The 24,516-nt window shown below is 37.8% G+C and overlaps 1 protein-coding gene and 1 pseudogene across 2 annotated transcripts in view; one reads left to right on the forward strand and one right to left on the reverse strand.

The window, feature by feature from the left end:
• Nucleotides 1-24,516, forward strand: part of RAP1A (RAP1A, member of RAS oncogene family) — a 180,800-nt gene that overhangs the window by 104,691 nt on the left and 51,593 nt on the right. The window lies entirely within an intron of this gene.
• LOC105554397 lies at nt 11,890-21,485 on the reverse strand (annotated as a pseudogene).

The following is a 24,516-nucleotide window of genomic DNA, read 5'->3' on the forward strand; positions in this document are numbered from 1 at the left end:
CTGCCTGCAGGGTTCAAGCAATTCTCGTGCCTCAGCCTCCCAAGTACCTGGGATTATAGGTGTGTGCCACCACACCCAGCTAATCTTTTTATTTTTAGCAGAGATGGAGTTTCACTATGTTGACCAGGCTGGTCTTGAACTCCTGACCTCTGACCTCAGGTGATCCCCCTACCTCAGCCTCCCAAAGTGTTGGAATTACAGGTGTGAGCCACTGTGCCTGGCCGGCATTGATGTTTCTATGAAACTGAGCTAAAAGATCCCTAGGGACTCGAACAATATATTATGCCGTGTATCCCCTGTTTTGGTCAACCCTGTGTATTCCCCATTAATTAAGTGGGACCGTTAACCCCTCACTTAGGTAGTTTCATTGTTTATGTATACAATGAATCTTTGACATTCATGACTTAATAGTTTAGACCTAAAATATTTAGCATGAAAACTTTATAATCTGGTACAGGCAGAATTTTGAATTCAAGGCTGATGTGCTAAACAAGTCTGTTAACTAGAGAATTGAGTATAGCTGACAGTATCCCAGTTTTTATTACCCAACAGTGACATGACTTTTGTTCTCTACTTAATTTTCATCATAGAATTAAAAACTGTTTCTTTGTGAACACAGTGCCCAGAGAAAGCCCGATAAAATGTAAATCTTTGAGTACATTAAAGGGAAGGAGTGAGTTTACTGGGAATTTCTAGATTTCCAGCCTCTTATATTATTTCTATTACTTCAGTACATAATTTTTTAAATCTCTCAGGCCAAATTAAAATATATTTCCTGTCTAGATTTCATATTTCCATGGAGTGGTGTGATGATGTAAGTGTGCTTCATTTAATAAAAGCTACTCTGGTATACCTCATAACCCCGCTTGCAGAAATACTGATTTTATGGGTCTGGGATAGGCCTAGGGTGCTGTGTTTTACTCCTGTGGGTGATCCCCAGATGATTCTGATGAGATACTTTTTCGGTTTATTTATCTCTATATTTTCATTTTACTATTATTTTTAAAAAATGCTTTGTGTTGTATTTTTAAAGCCATAGGAGTAAAGAAGCACATTTTATATTTAATAATGAAAATTAATGATATGTCTTAGCTTTCCATGGTTATGTTTTGTTTTACCTTTTCAATTAGTTAAATGTGCGTAGATTACTTAAGTCAAACTCAAGTAATACCAAGTTCATTGTAGAAAAAAAATAAAGTACCAATTAGAGATTATTTCTCAGCCTTTTTAGATATTTTTCTAATTGTCCCCCTCATGAAATTTTAATGCCACAGATATAACTGTATATTTCTATATTGTATGTGTATCTGTGTTTTATGCACTAAAAGAATAAGAATTTTTTTTTTTGCCCGTCAAGAGCCAATTTTTACCCCATTGGTGGTGATACTGCACCTGTTGAGAATGCATGCAATAAGCCAAAACAAAAATCACGTTTAATTTTACCTTACAACTTGTTAATATTTTGGCATACATCTTTCTCAGTGATGTTCAATGTATATATGCCTTTGATGAAAGTGAAATCAGATACATAATATTTCATGCACCCTTTTTTCTTAATATTTTGTGAATTTTCATGATAAATGAATATCTTTTAACAGTATCATCTCTAATGGATAAATACTATAGATGTATAGTAGTATGTGAATTTGCCATCATTTTTTAAAATGATTTTTTTATAGTTTTCAAGTTTTTATTATAAAAGTTCTTCTATGAATATCATTATAGTTGAATTTTTCCATGCATCCTTAATTATTTCTGCAGGATAAATTCCAAAAAGTAGAATTACTTCATTCTGTACATTTTAATGTTTTTTGGTGTGTGTGACTTAGAAAGTGAAAGTCCCTTTCCCCAAGGGCAGCCACCATTAAAATGAATCTTTGTCTAGCCTTTTCCTGTATATATCCTAACATAAATAGCTATATATATTATTTATATAAAAACTACATATAAATAATTTATATAGCTGTATCTGTCTTTTAAAAAAGAAAAATAGATTGTTCCTTAACTACAGCAAGTTGCTTTTTTGCCTAATGCATTTTGCCTGAGAGATTTTGGTCATCTCATATCACTATGTATAATTTTACCTCATTCTTGTAAGCTGTATGATACATAGTAATTTGTCCATTCTTCTATGGAAGGATCTTTTCTTTCCCATTTTGTATTGTTTTTGTGTATGTCTTTGTTTTTAGCATAAATTCCCATTTGTAATGGAATTCTGGGTCATTTAAGAATTGAAAGTATATGTGCAGGTCTTTTTTTGTGTGTTTATTTGTCTTTCTTTTTTTTTTTTTCTGTTTTTGTTTTTGAGACATGATCTTACTCCTACCCCTAGGCTGTGATGCTGTGGCAGGATCGTGGCTCATTGTACTCAGGTGATTCCCCCACCTCAGCCTCCTGAGTAGCTGGGACTACAGACGCATGCCAATATGCCTGGCTAACTTTTTGTATTTTTTGTAGAAACAGTGTTTTGCTACGTTGCCCAGAATGGTCTTGAACTCTTGGGCTCAAGCCATTCACCCATCTTTGCCCCACAAAGTTCTGGGATTATAGGCATGAGCCACCGTACCCTGTGTTTTCTATTTTTTTCATTCCTTTATTTGCCTACTCTGGTATTGGACCAGATTTTAATTACTTTTATATCAGGAAATATAACATGTTCTAATAAGTAGGCAGATAAGTCACAGTTGAATTTTGGCTAAGTGTTTGGTTTTTATCTTTTTTTTTTTTTTTTTTTTAAGACAAGTATTTGTATTTTAAATAGTCTAGAATAATACAGATTTTTGAGGACTTTTAGGGCCTGGCAGTAATTCAGAACTCTAAAAGCACATCAAAGTTGCATAGTGAACAAACAACCTATTGAACTGTGAGCTTTCTGGGAATACTGGGAACCATAACATTTCTGTCAAATATGCCTTTTAATCTTTGGTTTATTGATTGAAGTATTTTGGACTTACACTCTTTCTGCTGTCAAGCTTTTATTCTTTTTAAAGGAGATATACTCTCTATCTTTTTTACATTTCTGGTAATGTATTTAGGTACATCATACTGTGTTGTTTCTGCTTATTTCTGTAGTTCTCTACTTATGTGTTACCTTCAGAGTTATACATACATTTTCCTGAGGTTTAGTCTAATATAGCTCAAAATATCAGAATAGATGTTATAGTAGGTAACACTTATGAATTAGAATCTGAATTTTTAAAAATCTAGTGTTTTTGCTGGATTTATGTAGGTTTCTTTATGAGAAAACAGTAAACATTGCATAAGAATTACACTTTGCTTTTTAAAATAGAAATATGTTTCCTTTCTAAAACTAATTTTTTTCTGAGACTATTTTTTCTTTAAATGGAGCCACTCACAGCATTATTAAAATTTTTAAATGTTGATTCTGATACTATTAGTAACTAATATGAGCTTTTTTTTTTTTTTCGTTAGGATGTACTGTCAGGTGAGATTCTCAAATGGTTTTAGTGTTCTGGAAGAGTTAGTTTACCTTTGTAATGAAAAATCTCTCCTGAGAGTACTACACTCACCACTAGGATGAAAACTAATCAAATAAATATAATAAATGGTAGTCAGTACCCAGGCATTTCAGACAGCACTGTTTTCTGACACTAGCCTCCCTTGGAGTTGAGTTGTCACCACAGCTAGGTTAAGCTTACTGCAGAGGTTTACCTTGCTTTGAATTGTGGGTCTGCATCTGTCAAAGTGAAAAGCCAACTTCTTCCCTTCATGGTAGTGGTATGCTTTTTGCATGGTGTGTTTATGAAAATTAAATCACAACAGTGATTTTGTGTGTTGAGGTTTACCATTTAGGTTAGAGATTGTATTCTTTGGTGCAAAATTTAACCTAAATGCTTTGTGTATGTACATAAAACTGAATCCTTTATCTCAGAATCACAGCTGCAAACAAATGACAACCTATGCTTGAGCATTAACTCATTATCACTTAGACCTTTGGCCAAGCCTGATTGCTTAGATAAAGCCTTACCTACCACCATTGCCTACTTCTTTGTTTTTTGAAGACTGAAACCATAGAAAAACTTCAAATTCATTTAACTGAATAGTCCATGTAAGGGATGTTTAATTTATTTTTAGGATGATATTTGATTTTAACTAAATATTATGTGAGATTATTATAAGCGATTACAAAAACTAGAATGTGTGATATTTTGTGTTTTATAAAACTTAAAATGTTTTTATTATTTCTCATTATTTAAAACATTTTTTCCTCAATATTGTGATGAATTAGTATCAGTAAGACTTTAATAATAGCCATCTGATAGCAAGGATTCTTTAATAGATTTGTTAGAATATACATATTCACAGTACATAGAAGTTGAGAGATTTTTATGTTTCGTGTAGTGACTAAAAGCAAGCTGTTTTTCAGGAAAGTATCAAGTAATTTTTACTAGCCTTTTTTTGTAATTATTTTCCTATTCAAAGTAATAATAAAGTAATCCTTGAGCATCCTTTTAGTCACATGGTTTTTTAATAATTCACTATTTTTGACCAGGCATGGTGGCTCACGCCTGTAATCCCAGCACTTTGGGAGGCCAAAGTGGGAGGATAGGTTGAGCCCATGAGTTTGAGACCACCCTAAGCAGCATAGTGAGACCCTGTCTCTACAAAAATTAAAACAAAAAATTAGCAGGGTGTGGTGGCACATACCTGTAATCCCAGATTCTCAGAAGGCTGAGTTGGGAGGATTGCTTGAGCATGGGAAGTTGAGGCTGCAGTGAGCCATGATTGCGCCACTACACTCCAACCTCGGTGACAGTGAGACCCTGTCTCAGAAAAAACAAAAAAGCCACTATTTTTGTTAAGTAATGTATTTTAAAAGAATACAGGTAATGCCCTGAAAAGTACAGATCAAGAAGGCAGATGAGACAAAAATAATGGTTTTTGGTTCGCTGTGTATCCTTACAGAAGTTTCCTGTAAAAACATGCATATGTACATATACGCATATATAGAAATAATTAGTTTTCTTTTTATAATTCATTTTGTTTTTAAGTCTTCAGGTGTAGCAATGAGACATGAAGACTAGTTCTATATTAGCATGCTAGTAAATAAAAATTCCACTCTTCAGAGGTTAAGTTTTGTCAAGTTTCTCTCATCTTCCTGCTTCCTCCCTCCCTTCACTCTTATTCTATTCTTACCACTCCTCTCCTTGAGAGGAGAGAAGTGTATAGTGTGGTGGGTTGCAATGGTGGCTTGGCTGTACATTAGATTTAACTGGGAGCTTTGAGAAATACCCACATTCTGGATCCACCTTCCTGATTCCTAATTAATTGGTCATAATGATGCAGGGGATGTGGGAGGAGAACATTCTTAGCCTGCGTATAGAAGCTTGCCTCAGCTTCGGAGTTCAAATATGGTCTGTGGGAAAGCAATGATTGAATCCAAGGGGCCGTCTTCCTCAGTTTCTCTGCCTTCTAGAAGGAAGGGGGGGGTGTGTGTGTGTGCGCGCGCGTGCGTGCATGCACATAGGTCTTTGTAATCCTTTAAATTCTCTAAGAAATGTACCACCACAGATTTCTAATTTATTCTAGTATTGGTTTATCCATAGTGTTTGTATACTTTAATTCTAAAGAAAAACAATATTTGCACAGTACAGGTTAAATAGACAAGAAGATGACTGGTAAGGCAATATAGTATTGTAGTTAACCACACTGATGCTAGAGCCACAGTGCCTGAGTTATAATCCTGGCTCCATAATTTATGTATGTTGAGCTTGGACAAGTTAGTTTTAGCCTTTTTGCCTCATCTATAAGATGGGCACAGTAGACTGGGAGTGGTGGCTCATGCCTGTAATCCCAGCACTTTGCGAGGCCAAGGCGGGCGGATCACCGGAGGTTAGGAGTTCGAGACCAGCCTAACGAACATGAAGAAACCCCGTCTCTACTAAAAATACAAAAATTAGCCGGGTGTGGTGGCACATGCCTGTAATTCCAGCTACTTGGGAGGTTGAGGCAGGAGAATCACTTGAACCTGGGAGGTGGAGGTTGTGGTGAGCTGAGATTAAGCCATTGCACTCCAGCCTGGGCAGTAAGAGCGAAACTCTGTCTCAAACAAACAAACAAAACAAAAAGGGACAATAATCCCCACCCCATGGAAATGTGAGGATTAAAAATACTAGATGTAAAGTGCTCAAAGCAGTATTTTATGCATGGTAAATGTACAATAAATAGCAGTTAATTCATTTATTCCTTTTCTTGTATTCTATTTTCTAACATTTCTTACCCTTTTCTTGCTCATTCCTCCTGAAGTTAATGCTTCCTCTGATAAACTAGAGTAGGTGTTTTTTTTTTTGTTTTTTTTTTGAGACAAAGTCTCACTCTGTCACCCAGGCTGGAGTGTGGTGGTGTGATCTTGTCTCACTCCCGGGTTCAAGCGATTCTCCTGCCTCAGCCTCCCAAGTAGCTGGGACTGAAGGCGTGCACCACCACACCTGGCTAATTTTTGTTATTATTAGTAGAGACGGGGTTTCACCACGTTGGTCAGGCTGGTCTCATACTCCTGGCCTTGTGATCCACCCTCCTCAGCCTCCCGAAGTGCTGGGATTATAGGCGTGAGCCACTGTGCCCGGCCAGCTAACTTTTTTTGTAAGGGGCCAGATAGTAAGTACTTCAGGATTTTGGGGCCATATGGTCCCTGTTGCACATATTCAACTCTGCTGTTATAGGGTAAAAGCAGCCATTTATATAAGCAAATGAGAGTGATTGTGTCTCCTTTATTTATGGACACTAAAAGTGAATTTCATGTAATTTTCACGTTATTAAATATTTTTCTTCTGATTTTTTTTTTATAACAACATTCAAGAATATAAAAACAGTCCTTGATTCACAAGCCACACAAAAAAAGACAGTGGCCCAGATTTGGCCTGTGGCTCATAGTGTGCTGGTCCCTGAAGTAGGGTAAACGAACCTGCACATTCTGATAACTATTTTAGGCATCTTCTGTTTCTTGGACATGCCTTCATTTTTTAATTTCTCTGTACTTTGGGAGAATCTAGAAGGTAATTTTTTGGCATCAAGTTTAAAACTTTAAAATTCTACTCACAGCTTTGAGCTTAAGCTGTTTATTAGCACTATTTGAAACTGTGAAACTTTGTGAACTCTCTCCTCCTCAAACAATGACATATATAACTATATTTAGGGTTCTTTGGTTGTAAGCAAAAGAACCATCATGGTTCACTGGAGATTTTATTCTTTGGTGCAAAATTTAACTTAAATGCCTTGTGGGTGTACATGAAACTGAGTCCTTTATTTCAGAGTCACAGCAGCAAGCAAATGACAACCTGTGCTTATCGTCAGCACTAGTAGGTAGTAGGTGTTCTCTCAGTCAGAGAACTGGGCAGATACCTACAGAACCTGTAAGACGATGCACCCATTTACACACCATACACACACACACGCATACATTATGTAAATCAAGAGATTTATTTCAAGGAGTTGGCTTATGTGATTGTGGGGACTAGAAAGTCCAAAATCTGTACGGCAGACCAACACATTGCAGGTTCTGTAGGTGAAGCTGATAATGCAGTCTGGCAGTAGAATTTCTTCTTCAGTGAAACCTGAGTTTTGCAAAGTAAGGCTTTTCAACCGATTGGATGAGGCCTACTCACATTATTGAGGATAATCTCCTTAAAGTCAGCTGATTGTGAATGTTAACTACATTTAGATAATACCTTCATGGCAACACTTCCATCCATTTGAATAACTGGGTACTAGAGTCTAGCCAAGTTGACATGTCCAACTAGCCGTTACACAGTTCAATATATATTTGTCCAATAAAAGGATGAACAAATGGCTAAAATGGTTAAACAGAAAAATGTTTATTTGGAGGATGTTGAATAACAGAATTTAAGTAAAAAGTGAGCACTTAGGCCTCAAGAAGTCCTGAAAAGAACCAGAGCAGTTTGCAGGGGTAGGGACCTAGGTAGTAGTAAGGAACAATGTCTTCACTGTGCCACAGTCATAAAGAATCAGCTCTAGCCATTTTCCTTCCTCACATCACTCTAAGATTCAGCTTCCTGGGAAACTCAGCCTGATTAGTGTAGACTGAGTTTAGGTCACATGTCTCCCTTGCCCAGTGAAAAGTGGGGACACCTTGATTGACATTCTCACCACAACTGCATTCAGGAAGATAAGGATTGTTTCCCAATAAAGTATCACAATGCTATTAGCAAAAGGAGGAGGAATACTAGACATACACAAATAGCAGATGTCCACTTCACCAACTCTTGATATCTCACGTGGATGGTCAGCTGATAAAACTAACATGGATCAGAGCCAGATTATGTAGAGCTAATCAAGGCCTGATAATGCGCTTCGGCCTTATCCTCTAGAATAATGGAACTTTTTTTTTTTTTTGAGAGGTGGGTCATAGATCTCTTTGAAATTTTGGGGCCACATATTGTGCCCTCTTCTCTCCTAGAAGATTATACATATGCTTTAAAAAATATTTGTTTTTGTTTTGTATAACATTTCAAGAGTTTATTTTACCTCTTGAAGTACATCCATAGTTGGTGAAAAGAGGAGCTAGTATCTTAATCTGAAAAACAATAAAAATATTATATCTCTCTCAGCTTCTGATATTTGCACTGCTAATTCTCCTTAATCTCTTTGATTTCTCTTGGAGGAATTTGGTTAAGAGATGATGAGGGTCTTATTAACACAGTGTAGAAATAGGGATAAAAAGAATTTACAATTGAAAAAATTATTTAGGAAACAAAATATGCAGAACTAGCTTGACTGTTGATTATATATGGGGAGTAGAGTCAAGTATGGCTTATAGGGTTTTAGCTTGTAGGAATTACAGGGGAAATATATAGGGCAGGTAGAAAGGTTGACCTTAATTGTGAGAAGGGACAGCCTCATCCTTTGGGACTTTAGGAAAAAAGATGATAGTAACTGGACTTAAGTTTATCAAGAAGGAAGGGAATGAGAGAGGAAGTGGAGTAGAGATGGTAAAAGGATTGATGTGCAGTACTGAGGGTCCAGGTGAGATTTCACACCAGGAATTTGAAGTAGTGACATCAGTTATTATAATAATATTTTCTCCAGCAATGACGAGAAAGTTTAAGATTCACTAACAGTTGATGTGTACTGGTTGATTTGGGGGTGAAACAACAGGAATACGTGGAATAGAGGAATCTGAGCAAAGACTAACTCAAAGATGGTGGTGTATAACTTACAGAGCTCCTATTCTGTGTTGGGCACATAAATAAGCTTTGTAGATACCATTTCATTTACTCAAATAATCCTACGAGCCAGGCACTGGTATTCCCATGATGAAACTGAGGCACAGAGAGATTAAGACACTTGCCTGGGATTACAGAGCTAGTAAGTGGCAGAACTGGGCTTTAAACCCAGGAAGCTAGGTCCCAAAGTCTATGTTCTTAACTACTAAGCTACACTATTGATCACTCTTGGAGTCATGGGTTAGGAGAAAAGGAAGGGAAACAATAAGCTGGGAGAAGATGAAGGGCTCAGGACTCAAAGTTGATGCTTCAGTGAGGTGGAAAACCTGTGCTGTGGGGTTTTCCTCAGATTATACACACATGCACACTTGTTTATATCAGGTTAGGTGCTGGAAAAAAAAGGTAATTAATTTAGATATTTACCAGGAATTCTTTCAGGAGCATTTTTCATGAGTCATATTTGCACCGCACAATTCTTTTTGCTTCATTTTTATGTAGTAGAAGGCAGTAAGGAATTCTTGTACAAGTAAACATCTTTTCCTTTTGTACCCCTCACCACTGCGAATTTGATAGAACCCTTAGTAAATGACCAGGTTGTTTTCTACACGTTTTTTTCTCTGCCACAACATAACATGGGTTTGGCAAGCTTTAAAATATGTTAGTGTGTTTGTATCCACTAGTATACCTCTGCCCATTTAATAGGATATCCCTGCCAGTTAGAGCTAGTGATGTTTTGTTCTAATTTGGAGAGATAACGTGTGTCTGTCTTTAAATTCTCTGTCAGTTTTCCTTTTTGTAAAAAAAACTTGTTGCCCAAATTATAAATAAATTTGAGCAAATGCAGACTAAGGGAATAAAAAATCAATGCATCCATTGGAGTAGAACACCTTCTCTTTTTCTTTTTCTTTTTTTTTTTTTTTAGACGGAGTCTCGCTCTGTCCCCTAGACTGGAGTGCAGTGACGCGATCTCGGCTCACTGCAAGCTCTGGTATCCTGCAAGCTTCCATACACTGTAAGCTCCACCTCCTGGGTTCACGCATTTCTCCTGCCTTAGCCTCCTAAGTAGCTGGGACTACAGACGCCCGCCACCACACCTGGCTAATTTTTGTATTTTTAGTAGAGGCGGGATTTTACCGTGTTAGCCAGGATGGTCTCCATCTCCTGACCTTGTGATCCACCCGCCTCGGCCTCCCGAAGTGTTGGGATTACAGGCTTGAGCCACCGCGCACGACCGAGTGGAACACCTTCTCAACATAGAACTGGTTGATTTATTTTTTCCTAATGCTTGGCTTTTTCCAATATTTTGTTACCCAAGATAACATTAGTCGAACTAGCACTTTGAGGAAAGGAGTTAAAAATTTTTTTCTTGTTAAATTTGGGTAACTGGTCATATTTTCCTTTGTCTCTCACTGTCTCATACCCTTAGATCAGGGGTCTCCAACCCCTGGGCCACAGACTAGTGAGTAATGGTCTATGGCCTGTTAGGAACCAGGCTGCACAGCAGGAGGTAAGCAGCATTGAGTATTGCTGCCTGAGCCCCGCCTCTTGTTAGATCACTAGTGGCATTAGATTCTCATGGGAGTGCGAACCCTATTGTGAATTGCACATGCACATAATCTAGGTTGCATGCTTCTTATGAGAATCTAATACCTGATGATCTGTTGCTGTCTCCCATCACCCCCAGATGGGACTGTCTAGTTGCAGGAAAACAAGCTCAGGGTTCCCACTGATTCTGCATTATGGTGAGCTGTATAATTATTTCATTTTGTGTTACAATGTAATAGTAATAGAAATAAAGTGCACAATAAATATGCGTTTGGATCATCGTGACTCCATCTCCCACGCCTGGTCCAGTCTGTGGAAAAATTGTCTTCCATGAAACTGGTTCCTGGTGCCAGAAAGGTTGGGGATCGCTTCCTTAAATTATGTAGATAAACATAATAGGTATTTGTGGTTATATCAGGGACTATTATAACATTTTTTCTGTATTAATCTAGATATTTAGATGAAGCTCAACATGCCTTACAGATTGATATGGCTAATGTTTCAATTATTTGCTTCTTGCTGCTGTAAAGTTTGTTAGAATTAGGGCTCTAGATCTTTTTTTTTTTTCCTTCTTTTAAATTAAGAGATGAGGTCTCGCTCTGTTGCCCAGACTGATCTCAAACCCCTAACCCCTTCCCACCTTAGCCTCTCAAAGTGCTAGGAGTACTGACATGAGCCAATGTGCCTGGCCAGGGATCTAGATCTAATACATGTTAAGATCATAGCTTTTAGAACGTTTAGTCATAGGTATTTAATTGTAGTTTCTTCCTTTGAACCCCGAACTTCAAGGCGTTTAGTAATACTTTTAAGGTCTGTGTTCAGGTGGTTTTTGGTTTGACTGTAAATACCTTTTCCTGTTTAACATTTTTTAGTTCAAATCTAGGTCACAACCTGTCTGTACTCTTGTAGAGAATTTTATTTTTTAAATTTTATTTATTTATTTTTCAGACAGAGTCTTGTTCTGTCACCCAGGCTGGAGTGCAGTGGCACAATCTTGGTTCACTGGATCCTCTGTCTCCCAGGTTCAAACAATGCGTGTGTGTGTGCGCGCGCGTGCGTGTGTATATTTTTTGACATCCAGTGACCTTTGAACTTTTTATTGGCCTCCTGCTCCCCAAAGGGTTACCCTGCTTTTGCTGGCTTAATGTCTCAGAACTTTGGTGTCATTGGTCTCAGATACCACTTTGCCATCCACTATCCGGCGGGTGGTGGTCTTTTGGATGATTTGCATGGAGTTGCTGCTGTCCAGGGCATCACCAAGATTGAAGTCCTTGCCGTCTTCCGGTAGGTGGCGGTCTCAGCCTCTGGTTTGACCTTGATATTTCAGCAGGGCCTTGTACTCCTGGGCCTAGCGTTGCCCCTCTGCCCGGGTCTTTGCCAGCTCTGACTCTAGTTGCAGCAGGATCTCGTTGAGCTGCTCCATCTGCAGGGAATAGAGGGCCTCCACCTCCCTCAGGCTGTTCTACAAGCTGGCCTTCAGATTTCTTATTGAGTCCAGATTGATTAAGGACTGGGCTGTATGTCTCAGCTCTGTGAACGCCATCTTAGCAACTCCAACCTCAGCAGACTGCGGGGTGACCACTGTGGCGCCCTCCTCAGTCTGCTGAGACCAGTACTTGTCTAGCTCCTGTCAGTTCTTCCGAGCCAGCTTATCATATTGGGCCCAGATGTCTGCTGTGATCTGGATGTCCTGAGATTTGGGGGCATCTGCCTCCATGGTCAACCCAGAGCTGGCAATTTGGGCTTGTAGGCCTTTTACTTCCCCTTTGTGGTTCTTCTTCATGAAGAACAGTTCCTCGTTGAGATCCTCGATCTCTGGCTCCAGCTGCAGCCAAGTGACATTGGTGTCATCAGTGACCTTGTGGAGTCCATGGATGTCACTCTTCACAGACTGGCACATGGCCAGCTCTGTCTCATACTTGACTCTAAAGTCATCAGTAGCAAGACGGGTATTGTCAGTCTGCAGAACGATGCGGGCATTGTCCACAGTATTTTTGTTTTTTCTTTTTTCTTTTTTTTTTTTTTTTTTTGAGATGGAGTCTCGCTCTGTCACCCAGGCTGAAGTGTAGTGCCATGATCTTGGCTCACTGCAACCTCTGCCTTCCAGGTTCAAATGATTCTCCTGCCTCAGCCTCCCGAGTAGCTGGAACTACAGGTGTGTGCCACCACGCCCGGCTAATATTTGTATTTTTAGTAGAGACCAGGTTTTGCCATATTGGCCAGCCTGGTCTCGAACTCCTGATCTTGGGTGATCCACCCGCCTCAGCCTCCCAAAGTGCTGGGATTACAGGCATGACCTAGTTCAAGTATTTTTAGAACCTCTGTTCTTGTATTCGTAGACCCTGTGCAAATCTCTATCTGGAAATACAAAATAATCCTTACCTTGCTTTCAGCAAAGTTGACGGTGATAGCAAAGGCAAGGCTAATTATGAAACAGTTAGAGGAGAGGTCACCAAACTTTGGTTCAAGACCTGTTTTGTATGGCCCTCAAGCTAAGAATGGCTTTTACTTTTTAAAGAGTTTTTTTTTTTAAATAAGAAAGAATAATATGTGACATAGGCCATATGTGGCTCACAAAGCATGAAACATTTACTGTCTAGCTCTTCATAGATAAAGTTTGCTAACTTTGAATTAGAAGACTATATATCATATAAAATAAAATGTAAACAGAGGCCTTAGGAAAATGCAAATCAAAACCATAATGAGATATTATTTCATACACACTAGGATGGCTGTAATTTAGGGAAAAAAAGGACAATAACAAGTGTTGGCCAGGATGTAGAGAGATTGGAACTTTCATACATTGCTGATGAGAATGTAAAATGGTACAGCCACTGTGGAAAACAGTTTGGCAGTTCCTGAGAAAGTTAAACATATGCTAAAGAGATGCAATGAAAAATAAAAAAATAAATAAATATAAATAAAAGAAAAACAGAGAGTTATCTTACGACCCAGCAGTTTTGCTGCTAGATATATACCCAAGAGAATTGGAAACGTATGTGTACACTAAAATTCGTACAAGACTGTTCATTACAATAAACAAAAAGTGGAAAGAACCCAAATGTCCATCAACTGATAAACAAAATATCACATAGTCATACAATAGAATATCATTCAGCTGTAAAAAGGAATGAAATACTGACACACGCTTCAACATCAATGAACCTTGGAAACATGCTAAGCACAAAAGCCAGACACAAAAGGCCACATGTTGTATGATTCCATCTGTGTGAAATGTATAGAAAAAGCCAATCTTTAGAGATAGTAGGTAGATTAGTGGTTGCCAGAGGCTGTAGGGAGGGCAAATGGGGAATAACTGTTCATGGATATGTTTTTTTCTTGGGTTGGGGGGTGATGGGAATTAGATAGTGATGGTGGTTATAACAGCCTTGTGAATATAATTTTTAAAACCACTGAATTGTGTACTTTAAAGTGGTGGGTCGGGTGTGGTGGCTCACGCCTGTAATCCCAGCACTTTGGGAGGCTGAGTCAGGCGGATCACTTGAGGTCGGGAGTTCGCGATCAGCCTGACCAACATGGAGAAACCCCAGCTCTACTAAAAATACAAAAAAGTAGCTGAGCGTAGTGGCACATGCCTGTAATCCCAGCTACTCAGGAGGCTGAGGCAGGAGAATCGATTGAACCTGAAAGGCGGAGGTTGCAGTGAGCTGAGATCGTGCCATTGCACTCCAGCCTGGGCTACAAGAGCAAAACTCTGTCTCAAAAAAAAAAAAAAAAGGTGGATTTTACAGTATGTGAATTATATCTCAACAGAAGAAAATGTAACCAGAGATTAAGTAGTATAAAAAAGGTAATGAGAGGTCAGAGAGAGAAAAGAAAACTGTGGGCATGAAAAAATGGATACAACTCTGAGGTTGGGGCTTGAAATGCACCTCAAAAGGCATAGAGGATTTGGATAGATAAAGGAGTGGTTAAGGCATTACTTAGGAAGGGGTATAAACCAAGATGTTATTCTGGCATAAGAGAAGTGGCAAGATATAAGTGGAAGAAAAGACAAAGCAAGTCTCTTGTTTTCGTGGGGCTTCTTAACTGGCATATTAACTGATCAGGCCTGCTAAGGATAATGCTTTGCACAATTGTTTTCATGGGATAAATTGCATATCCTTCTAGTCTCAGGCAAGATGTTTTTATTCCAGCCAGAGAGCAAGAGCCTAAGTACTCTCCGCCATAGTATTCTTAGCAGGTTACTGTAAGGATTTTAGTTCATTGCATATGCTTTGTGGAATTTGCTGCCATTTTTTTTTTTTTTTTGTTAACCTATTTTAAGTCATACAAAGTATCTGTCAGGTTTTGTTGTTACTTAAAACAAACCACCCTCTTAATACTGTCCCTTATTCTTGCCACTTCACACTTTCTTGTTCTTTCATGTATACTGTTTCATTTAATCCTTCCGTCACACCTGAGGTAGGTGGTGTCATTCCCATTTTAAAGATGAAAGAGGCCATATAATAGAGTGCTTAGGAGCCAGGATGGGAGCACTGGAGGCAGAATGCCTAGATTCAAATCCTCGTTCTGCCATTTACTAATTGTTTTGTGAGTTTTGCTCACAAAACAATGTTTTGTGAGTTATTGAACTTCTGTAGGTCATATGTTTTCTCTTGTCCAAAGTGGTGATTGTAATAATATTATAGAGTTGTTTTAAATAAGTTGACTAAAAGTAAAATTCTTAGAAACATGCTTGCACATAGTGAGTCCTCAGTAAGTGTTAAACTGTTACTGTTGTTTATAGATCATGAGACTTGAGTAAGGTTAAGAAGTCCAGAGCCTTCCAGCTTATAAGTGTTAGAGCCAATGATTAAATATAGGTGATCTGAATCTAAGTCCTACTTGCTAATTTATCTAGTTGCCTTTACCATATTTTGTTATATGTTTATTTACTTACTGGACGTAAAATTGTTAGCCTTCTAAATTTTCATTTAAATATGGATCAGCTGAATGTGGTGGCTCACACCTATAATCCTAGGACTTTGGAGGCTGAGGTGGGAGGGAATTGCTTGAGGTCAAGAGTTCGAGGCTACACTAAGCTGTGATCGTGCCACTGCACTCCAGTGGTGACAGAGTGAGACCCTGTCTGAAAAAATAAATGTGGGCCAGACCATAGACCAAGTAGTTATAGCAAAAGAGAGTTTCTAAATTCCATGCAACAGAACTTCCATTCTTAAACTCAGTTTTTTGCTTTAATCCACTGGTGCCCAATCCTTAGCAGTTATACACCAGACTTATGAGCTATGAGGGGAAAATGACAATGGAAAACATAGATTTAATGCAAAATAACTGGAAAAAAGAAAAAACAATGCAAAAAAACAAAATAATAAAAAAAATTAACAGAAATTAACTTGAGTGTGATACGATAAACAGCTAAAAGCAAACAACATCTGAGGGAAAAGATAATCAAAAAAGTGACTATTCTTATAGAACAGACTGCTTGATAGGAACTTTTTAAAAACTTGTTTTAAAACTTTTTTAAAGATAAATGAAAAAGAATAGGCATTCACAGAAGAGGCTCATGACTGATAAATATTTGAAAACATTAGCCTCACTAATCAGAGAAGCTTAGAGTAATAAAATTTTGATAATACAATTTATAAAATAAGAACATTTATGTTGAAACTGTGCTGTTAGGGATATGGGGAAATGGGACCCACACATTCCTGATTGGAATGCCAGTTGATAAAACTACTAATCTCCATGAAGAACCTTAAAAATGTTCCTAGTCTTTGATTAATTAATGTTCCATGTGAGAATATAAACCAAAGAAAAAAATGACAACTGGATAAAAGTGTATTGTATAAAGATTCGTTACAGCATTGTCTATAATAATAGAAAATACTTGGACATGCCCAGCAAGAAGGATAGTTAAATGACTGTACATTTATTGCAATATCTGTTAAAATAGTTTTGAAAAACTTGAGTGACCTTGGAGAGAGATGAAGTAATATCAGTAATATCGGCGGGGGTAGGGGCAGGGGGGTAATAAAAAACAAGATTCAAAATTGCAACACTTTAACCTCTAATGTCAAGTTGTAAACCTAGTCTTGAGAACAGTTCATTCTGGACAAATACTTACTGAGTTGCTCTTAAATGTTTGATTTACTGAGTACCTACTATAAAAATAAATACGGCAAAACCCCTGTTGAAACCACATTCTCCTTCCCCTTGTAGTAGTGACCTCCCAATTTTTCTATTCCTCCTTCAAGCAAACTCCTCAAAAAAATTGTCTATAATGCCATCTCCCAATTTCTTACCTCCCAGTCTTTCCTGAACCTAATCGTGCTTTTGTCCTGGGTTATTACACTGAAATTGGTTTATCAAGTCTCCAGTGACCTCCAGTGGTCAGGTTCTCACTCTCATCTTCCTTTACATGTCAGCATTTGACAGTTGATCGCTTCCTCCTCTTTGAAATATTTTCTTCTCTTTATCCCAATAAACTATATACATGGTTCCCCCCCGCCCCCACCACCTCACTAGTTGCTCTTTCTTGACCTGCTTTGATGGCTTCTCTGCCCTGATTTTTTTTTTTTTTTTAGTCAATATGGAGAATTGTGTTGTATTTTTTTATATTGTGGTAAAATACACATAACTTATACCATCGTAATTATTTTTAAGTATACAATTCAGTAAAATTAAGTACATTCACATTGTTGTGCAGACTTCACCAACATCCGTTTCCAGAACTCTTCATTTTATGTAACTGAAACTTGATTCCATTAAACAGTAATTCCCCATCCCCCTTCTCAGCCCCCAACAACCACCATTCTACTTTCTGCCTCTGAATTTTTTACTACAATAGGTACTTCATATAGATTAGGGATACCTATATGTCAAAATTGCAAACTTCTGTGCATCAAAGAACACACCAAGGTTGAGCATCCCTAATCCCAAAATGCAAACTCCATAACTTTTGAATGCTAACATGACACCAGAAGTGGAACATTCGATATCTTTCCCCATGTGTGTTGTAGTCAAAATAGTAGTCAAAACTTTGTTTCATGCACAAAATTGTTAAACATACTGTATTAAATTACTTTCAGGCTATGTGTATGAAGTGTTTATGAAACATAGAAGAATTTTGTGTTTAGACTTGGGTCCCATTCCCAATGGACCTCATTGTGTATATACAGATACTCCAAAATCTGAAAATATTTGAAATCTAAAGCCCTTCTGTTCCCAGAGGGATACTCAATCTGTAGTCCAATTTATCTGTTTTTTTCTGTAGTTGCCTGTGCTTTTGGTATTTATCCAAGCAATCATTGCCAAATCCATTGTCATGTATCTTTCCTCCTGTGTTTTCTTCCAAGAATATTATGGTTTTGCTCTCTCACATTTAGTCTTTGATCCATTTTGAGTCAATTTTTGTTTATGGTGGGCCCAATGAAGAGGGCCCAACTCTTCATTCTTTTACATGTGGGTATCCAGTTTTTCTAGCACTATTTATTGAAAAGACCATCCTTTCCCAATTGAATAGTCTTGGCCTCATTTTCAAAATCATTTGACCATACATGTGAGGGATTTATTTCTGGGTTATTTTATAAATTTTAATATGTTTTCTTTTTCATCCTGTTCAAAATACCAATTTCCCTTTTGATTTCTTCTTTGAACTATGGATTATTTAGAAATACGTTGTTTAGTTTCTAAATATTTGGGGATTTTCTTGATCTTTCTGTTACTGGTTTCTAATTTAATGCCGTAGTAGTCAGAAAACATACTTTGTGTGATTTAAATTTCTTCAAATTTATTGAGACTTAACTTTATAATTTAGAATATGGTCTGTCTTGGTAAATGTTTTGTGTGCACTTGAAAATAGTGTATATTCTTTCATTGTTGGATAAAGTACAGTCATACATCACTTAACAGGGATATGTTCAGAGAAATATATCATTAGGCAATTTGTTAAATTAATCTCTAAGTAGCTTATTTCTTTTTAGATACTTTTGCAAGTGATTTTTTTTTTTTCACTTGTTTGCCAATATATAGAAATACAGTCACACATCATTTAACAACATATCTCCTAGCTATGATCATACCACTGCAGTCCAGCCTGGGCAACAGAGCGAGACCCTGTCTCTAAAGTAAGTAAGTAAGTAAATAAATAAAGTAAATCATTCAATTCAACCTTAGCTTACTGTAACTTTTTTACTTTATAAACTTTTTGACTCCTGTAATAACACTTAGCTTAAAACACAGACACATTGTCCATGTGTTCAAAAATATTTCCTTTATATCCTTATTTTTTTTCTATTTTTAAAATGTTTTACTTTTTTTAACTTTTAAAACGTTTTTGTTAAAAACTAAGACACAAACACACATATTCACCTAGGCCTACACTGGTTCAGGATCATTAAGATGTCACTAGGCAATAGGAATTTTTCAACTCCATTACAATCCTACAGGACCACCATCACATATGCGGTCTAAACAATGCGGACTAAAACAATGTCATGCAGTACCTGGCTGTCTTCTGTAAATGTCGATTAGATCCAATTGATTGATGGTGTCGTTTAGTTCACCTACAACCTTACTGATTTTCTGCCTGCTGGATCTGTCAGTTACTCACAGGGGTGTTGAGGGTTCCAGGCATAATAATGGATTCATCTGTTTCTCCTTGTGGTATCCGTTTTTGCCTCATGCATTTCGGCACTGTTGTTGCATGCACATTAAGAATTGTTATGTCTTCTTAGAGAATCGATGCCTTTTTCGTTATGTAATACTGTTCTTCATACCTGATAACTTCTCTTACTCTTAAGCCTGCTTTGTCTCAGAATAATATAGCTACTCTTAACTTTCTTTTTATTAGTGTTAGTATGATATATTTTTCTTCATCTCTTTACTTTTAATCTGTGTACAGTAGTCCCCACTTACCCATGGAGGATACGTTTCAGTATCCTCTGTGGATGCCTGAAACTGCAGATATAGTACCAGACCTTATGTGTACTATGTTTTTTCCTGTACATACCTATAATAAAGTTTAATTTATAAATTAGAGTAAGAGACTGACAGTAATACCTAATAATAGAACAATTCTAACAGTATACTTTATTAAAAGTTATGTGAATGTAGTCTCTCTCAATACTGTAATATTTTTCAGATACCTGTTGACTGTGGGTCACTGAAATTGCAAAAAGCAAAACTATGAATGGGGGTCTACTGTATTTATATTTAAAGTGAGTTTCTTATAGACAACATATAGTTGGGTCTTGTTTTTTTAGTCCATCCTGACAGTCCCTTAATTGTTGTTGGATTAATATGTATCTACCATATTTGTTACTCTTTTCTATTCATTGCCCTCCCTTGTTCTTTCTTTTTTTGCTTTCTGGTTTCTATTGAACATTTTATGTTACTTCATTTTTTCTCCTCGCTTACTGTATTGATTACACTTGGTTTTACTTTTTTTTTTACTAGTTGCCCTTGAATTTACAGTATACATTCACAACTAATCCAAGCTCACTTTCATATAACATAGCACTTCATGTGTAGTGCAAGTACCTTGAAACAGAGTATTCTCAGTTATTTACACTGGTCCCTTATAACATTGCTGTCATTCATTTTACTTGAATGGTCACCTAATACCTTGTTGCAGTTATTTTGATACCTGCATAATACCAAGCTATGGTCACCTAATACCTTGTTGCAGTTATTTTGAACAAACTGCATCTGTTTAGATTGATAAAGGATAAGAAAAGTGGAAGTAAAGTTTCCCATCTAAGTAGTTTTCCTTCTTTTTGAAGAAATTTTCACATTTCTTGCAAGTCATGTCTGGTGGTGACAAATTCTCTTAATTTTTGTTTTGAGAATGTCTGCATTTCTCCTTCATTTGGAGGGTAGTGTCACTTGATACAGAGTTGTAACTTGGTGGTTTTTTCTGGGAACACTTTAAATATTTTACTTCACTCTCTTCTTGCTTTCCTGGTTTCTGAAAAGTCTGATGCAATACTTCTCTGTTCTGCTATAGTTAAGATGTTTCTTCCCCCCTCTGGCTTTCAGCATTTTCTCTTTGCCTTGATTTTATGCAGTCTGAAATAATACCTAAGTGTAGATGTTTTGGCATTTATCTTGGTTAGTGTTCTCTGAACTTCCTGGGTCTGTGGTTTGGTGTCTGTCTATCCTCTGTTTATTTTTTAGCAGTCTTTTTTTTTTTCTCCCAACTTGTCTCTGTTTGGCCCTGTCTTCAAAACGTATGTGGAAGTTAACCAATTCTTACTACCTCCACTGCTACTCCTTTGGTCAGCTTTCCTATCTCTTGTGTTATTTCAGTTGCCTTCTAGTTCTTCCTGATTCTGCCCTTGACCTTCTCTTTTATAACCAGAGAGATCTTTTAAAAATTTCAGTGGAAAGTTGACATCCTCTGCTCAAAACTGTCCAGTGGCCCCCCATGCATACCAAGTAAAAGCTAAAATCCTTACCATGGCCTAAAAGCCTGTATTTAGCTCTCTATTTAATCTCTTACCTTCTCTTCTCCTGATGACTTCCTCATTGTCCTCCAATTATAGTGCCCTTCTTGTTCCTTATTGAAGTCACCTGGCATCTCAAGGCTTTTCTGCTTCCCTCAGATGTCTGTCCAACTGTGTTCTCTAACTCCCCATCATCTTTAGTTGTTTGCTCAAAGATCATTCTTTTCTAGATTATAAACGTACATGCCATATGGACTACAATCTCCTCATTGCTTTATGTTTTCTGGAACGCTTTACCAGCTGACTTGTTTCTGGCAGGAGAGTGCATGGCGCATTGGAGAAGATGTAAGAGAGCCAGTTGGCTGGAGTGTTTAGAATGAGAGGGAGCACTGTTGTGAAATAACAGTTAGGGACCCAACTGTGCAGACCCTTGTAAGCCATGTTAACATCTTTAGTCTTTATCTTTAAGGGAAATGGGAAATCACTGAAGTATCTGAACTGAAGGGATTTGGAGGAGGTCACTGAGTGATTAAATTTGTCATTTTACAAAGTTCATTTTAGCTTCCTTTTGAATATATTGGAGGGGGAGAATATTGGATGTAGGGAGATCAGATGAGAGGCTATTGTAGTGATCCAGGTGTAAGCTGATGGTAGCTTATTTAGTCTGTTATGGTTGATGGACATACAAAAAGAATGTTTGAAACTCCCTGATTATCTGAAGAAATCTATTTATATACATCTGTGGTCAGCGATTCATAACTCCTGATTGCCAGGTTAAGATTTCCAGTTTAGGGGCTGGGTACAGTGGCTGACGCCTGTAATCCTAGCACTTTGGGAGGCCAAGGCGGGGGGATCGCAAAGTCAGGAGTTTGAGACCAGCCTGACCAACATAGTGAAACCTTGTCTCTACTAAAAATACAAAAAATTAGCTGGGCGTGTTGGCACATGCCTGTAATCCCAGCTACTCAGGAGGCTAAGACAGGAGAATCACTTGAACCCGGAAGGCGGAGCTTTCAGTGAGCCGAGATTGCACTACTGCACTCCAGCCTGGGCGACAGAATGAGACTCCGTCTCAGGGGAAAAAGAAAAACAATTTCCAATTTAGAGGATCTCTTTTTGGTTCCATGGTAAGAAAGTAGAATGGCTTTCCCAACGTAATTCTTCAGAATAAATCCTAGAAATTCTGTTAGTCAAATAGTTATGTATCTCTTTTTGTGTATGTCTTAGCATTTGGCACGAAATCAAAGGTTCCTAATTAAGCTAATTATTATTTAATGGTCATTTCTAGATCCTGTTCAAATTAATTCATCCCTCATGAAGGCAAGACTTTAACTGATTTCCTTGTTTTTCCCAACCTTCTCTCATCTGAAAAAATTAACTTGATCAGGACTAAGATTGTTCCTCAATCGGCTGTTTTCAAGACAAAGGTGTCTATATAAGTGTTATTTCTCCTCACAAAACTAATAGCTCTGGTAACAAAAATTTGTGTAGAACTATAGCACTTACAGGAATAGGAAACTCATTAACACTCTGGCCATCCTTAAAGAGATTTGAAGCTCTTGTATGAGCAAACAGATTTAATAAACAGGGATTCTAATAGTAGTTTTCTAATGTGACAGTGTTTATAATAAACTAAAACATTGATTCTCTCTTTTCACTTTAGTTTGGGAAGGAAAAAAGCATTAAGCTTCTGTACCTAAAATATATTATTAAATATATTGTTTACTTATCAGAAACCAGTGAGATATCTTAGTCCAGCTTTGTTGTGTAAATAAAGAAGTTGAATATTAATGAGGATAAATGACTTGTCCAGGCTAACATAACTTATAGATCCTGATTTTGGACCCAGATATTCCTTCAAAAGGCTCTTTGGTTTTTTTTGTTGTTGTTGTTTTGAGACGGAATCTCGTTCTGTTGCCAGGCTGGACCCAATGGCATGATCTCGGCTCACTGCAACCTCTGACTCCCTGGTTCTAGCGATTCTTCTGCCTCAGCCTCCTGAGTAGCTGGGATTACAGGCAAGAGCCACCACGCCCAGCTAATTTTTGTATTTTTAGTAGAGACAGAGTTTCACCATGTTGGCCAGGATGGTCGCGATATCCTGACCCTCATGATTCACCCTCCTTGGCCTCCCAAAGTGCTGGGATTACAGGCGTGAGCCTCTGTGCCTGGCCAAGGCTCTTTGTTTTTGATCAGAGGTTGTTTGTTTGGGTTCCCTGGTCTCCAACATCCCTCACTTCCCCCAGTGTATATATTCTTTTCAAAGAACTGGACTTACTAGATTAAGGAATCCAATAAAGTTAAGAATCAATAAATTTGATTATACTGCCTCCTGATTTGGGGTTCCTAATCTGACAGTGCTTTCCATTCTTGTCTTACATTACCTTTCCAAAATTCTTCTCAGAATACCAATAACACTCTAGTTACGTTAATAAAGTAGTGATAGTAGCATCTTTTTTAAGTGGACAGTTGCCAGGCACTCTCCTAAGTGCTACATATGCATTATCTCATTTGGTGTTCACAGCAGCATTGCAGAACTATGTCCCTTACTTTAAGATTAGCTCCCTACCTAAAGGATCTCACCAGATTTTAAAGATTGCTTGGATTTATTGAATTACCGAATATAGTGGAAAAAGTCTTAGGCATTAGTGTTAGATAAAACCTAGCTTTGAATCCAGGCTCAGCCCTTTTTTTCTTTCATTCAATAAATATTTATTGAGCATCTACTGTTTCCCAACTATTGTTCTGGGCAGTAGGAATGGCATCTGTAATTTATCTGCATTTTGAAGGGAAGAAAATGTCTGCCTTGAAGATTGCTAAAGGCTAAGAAAAAGGCACTTTAAAAAAAAGTTTGCTTCCTTGCCCTCCTAACTGATCTTCCTTCTCTAGTTTTTCATTCCTCTGTTGCAATCTACAGAGTACTCATAGAGCTTTCATTTTTCTCTTCAAACTCTTGTTCAAAAGCCTTAGGTGGCTTTTCTCATCTGATAGGAAAGTTTCAAGTTCATAGGATGTCATAGAGGAACTTTTATAGCCTGCTATTTAAAACCATATATGGGCCAGGCACAGTGGCTCACGCCTGTAATCCCAGCACTTTGGGAGGCCAGGGAGGGCGGATCACCTGAGGTCAGGAGTTCAATACCAGCCTGACCAGCATGGTAAAACTCTGTCTACTACAAATACAAAAAAATTAGCTGGGCGTGGTGGCACATACCTGTAGTCCCAGCTACTTGGGAGGCTAATGCTGAAGAATCGCTTGAACCAAGGAGGCGGAGGTTGCCGTAAGCTGAGATTGCGCCACTGCACTCCAGCCTGGGCGACAAAGTGAGACTCCGTCTCAGGGGAAAAAGAAAAACAAT

This window comes from Mandrillus leucophaeus, unplaced genomic scaffold (assembly GCF_000951045.1).
Source record: "Mandrillus leucophaeus isolate KB7577 unplaced genomic scaffold, Mleu.le_1.0 Scaffold64, whole genome shotgun sequence".
In the NCBI taxonomy this organism is placed as follows: Eukaryota; Metazoa; Chordata; class Mammalia; order Primates; family Cercopithecidae; genus Mandrillus; species Mandrillus leucophaeus.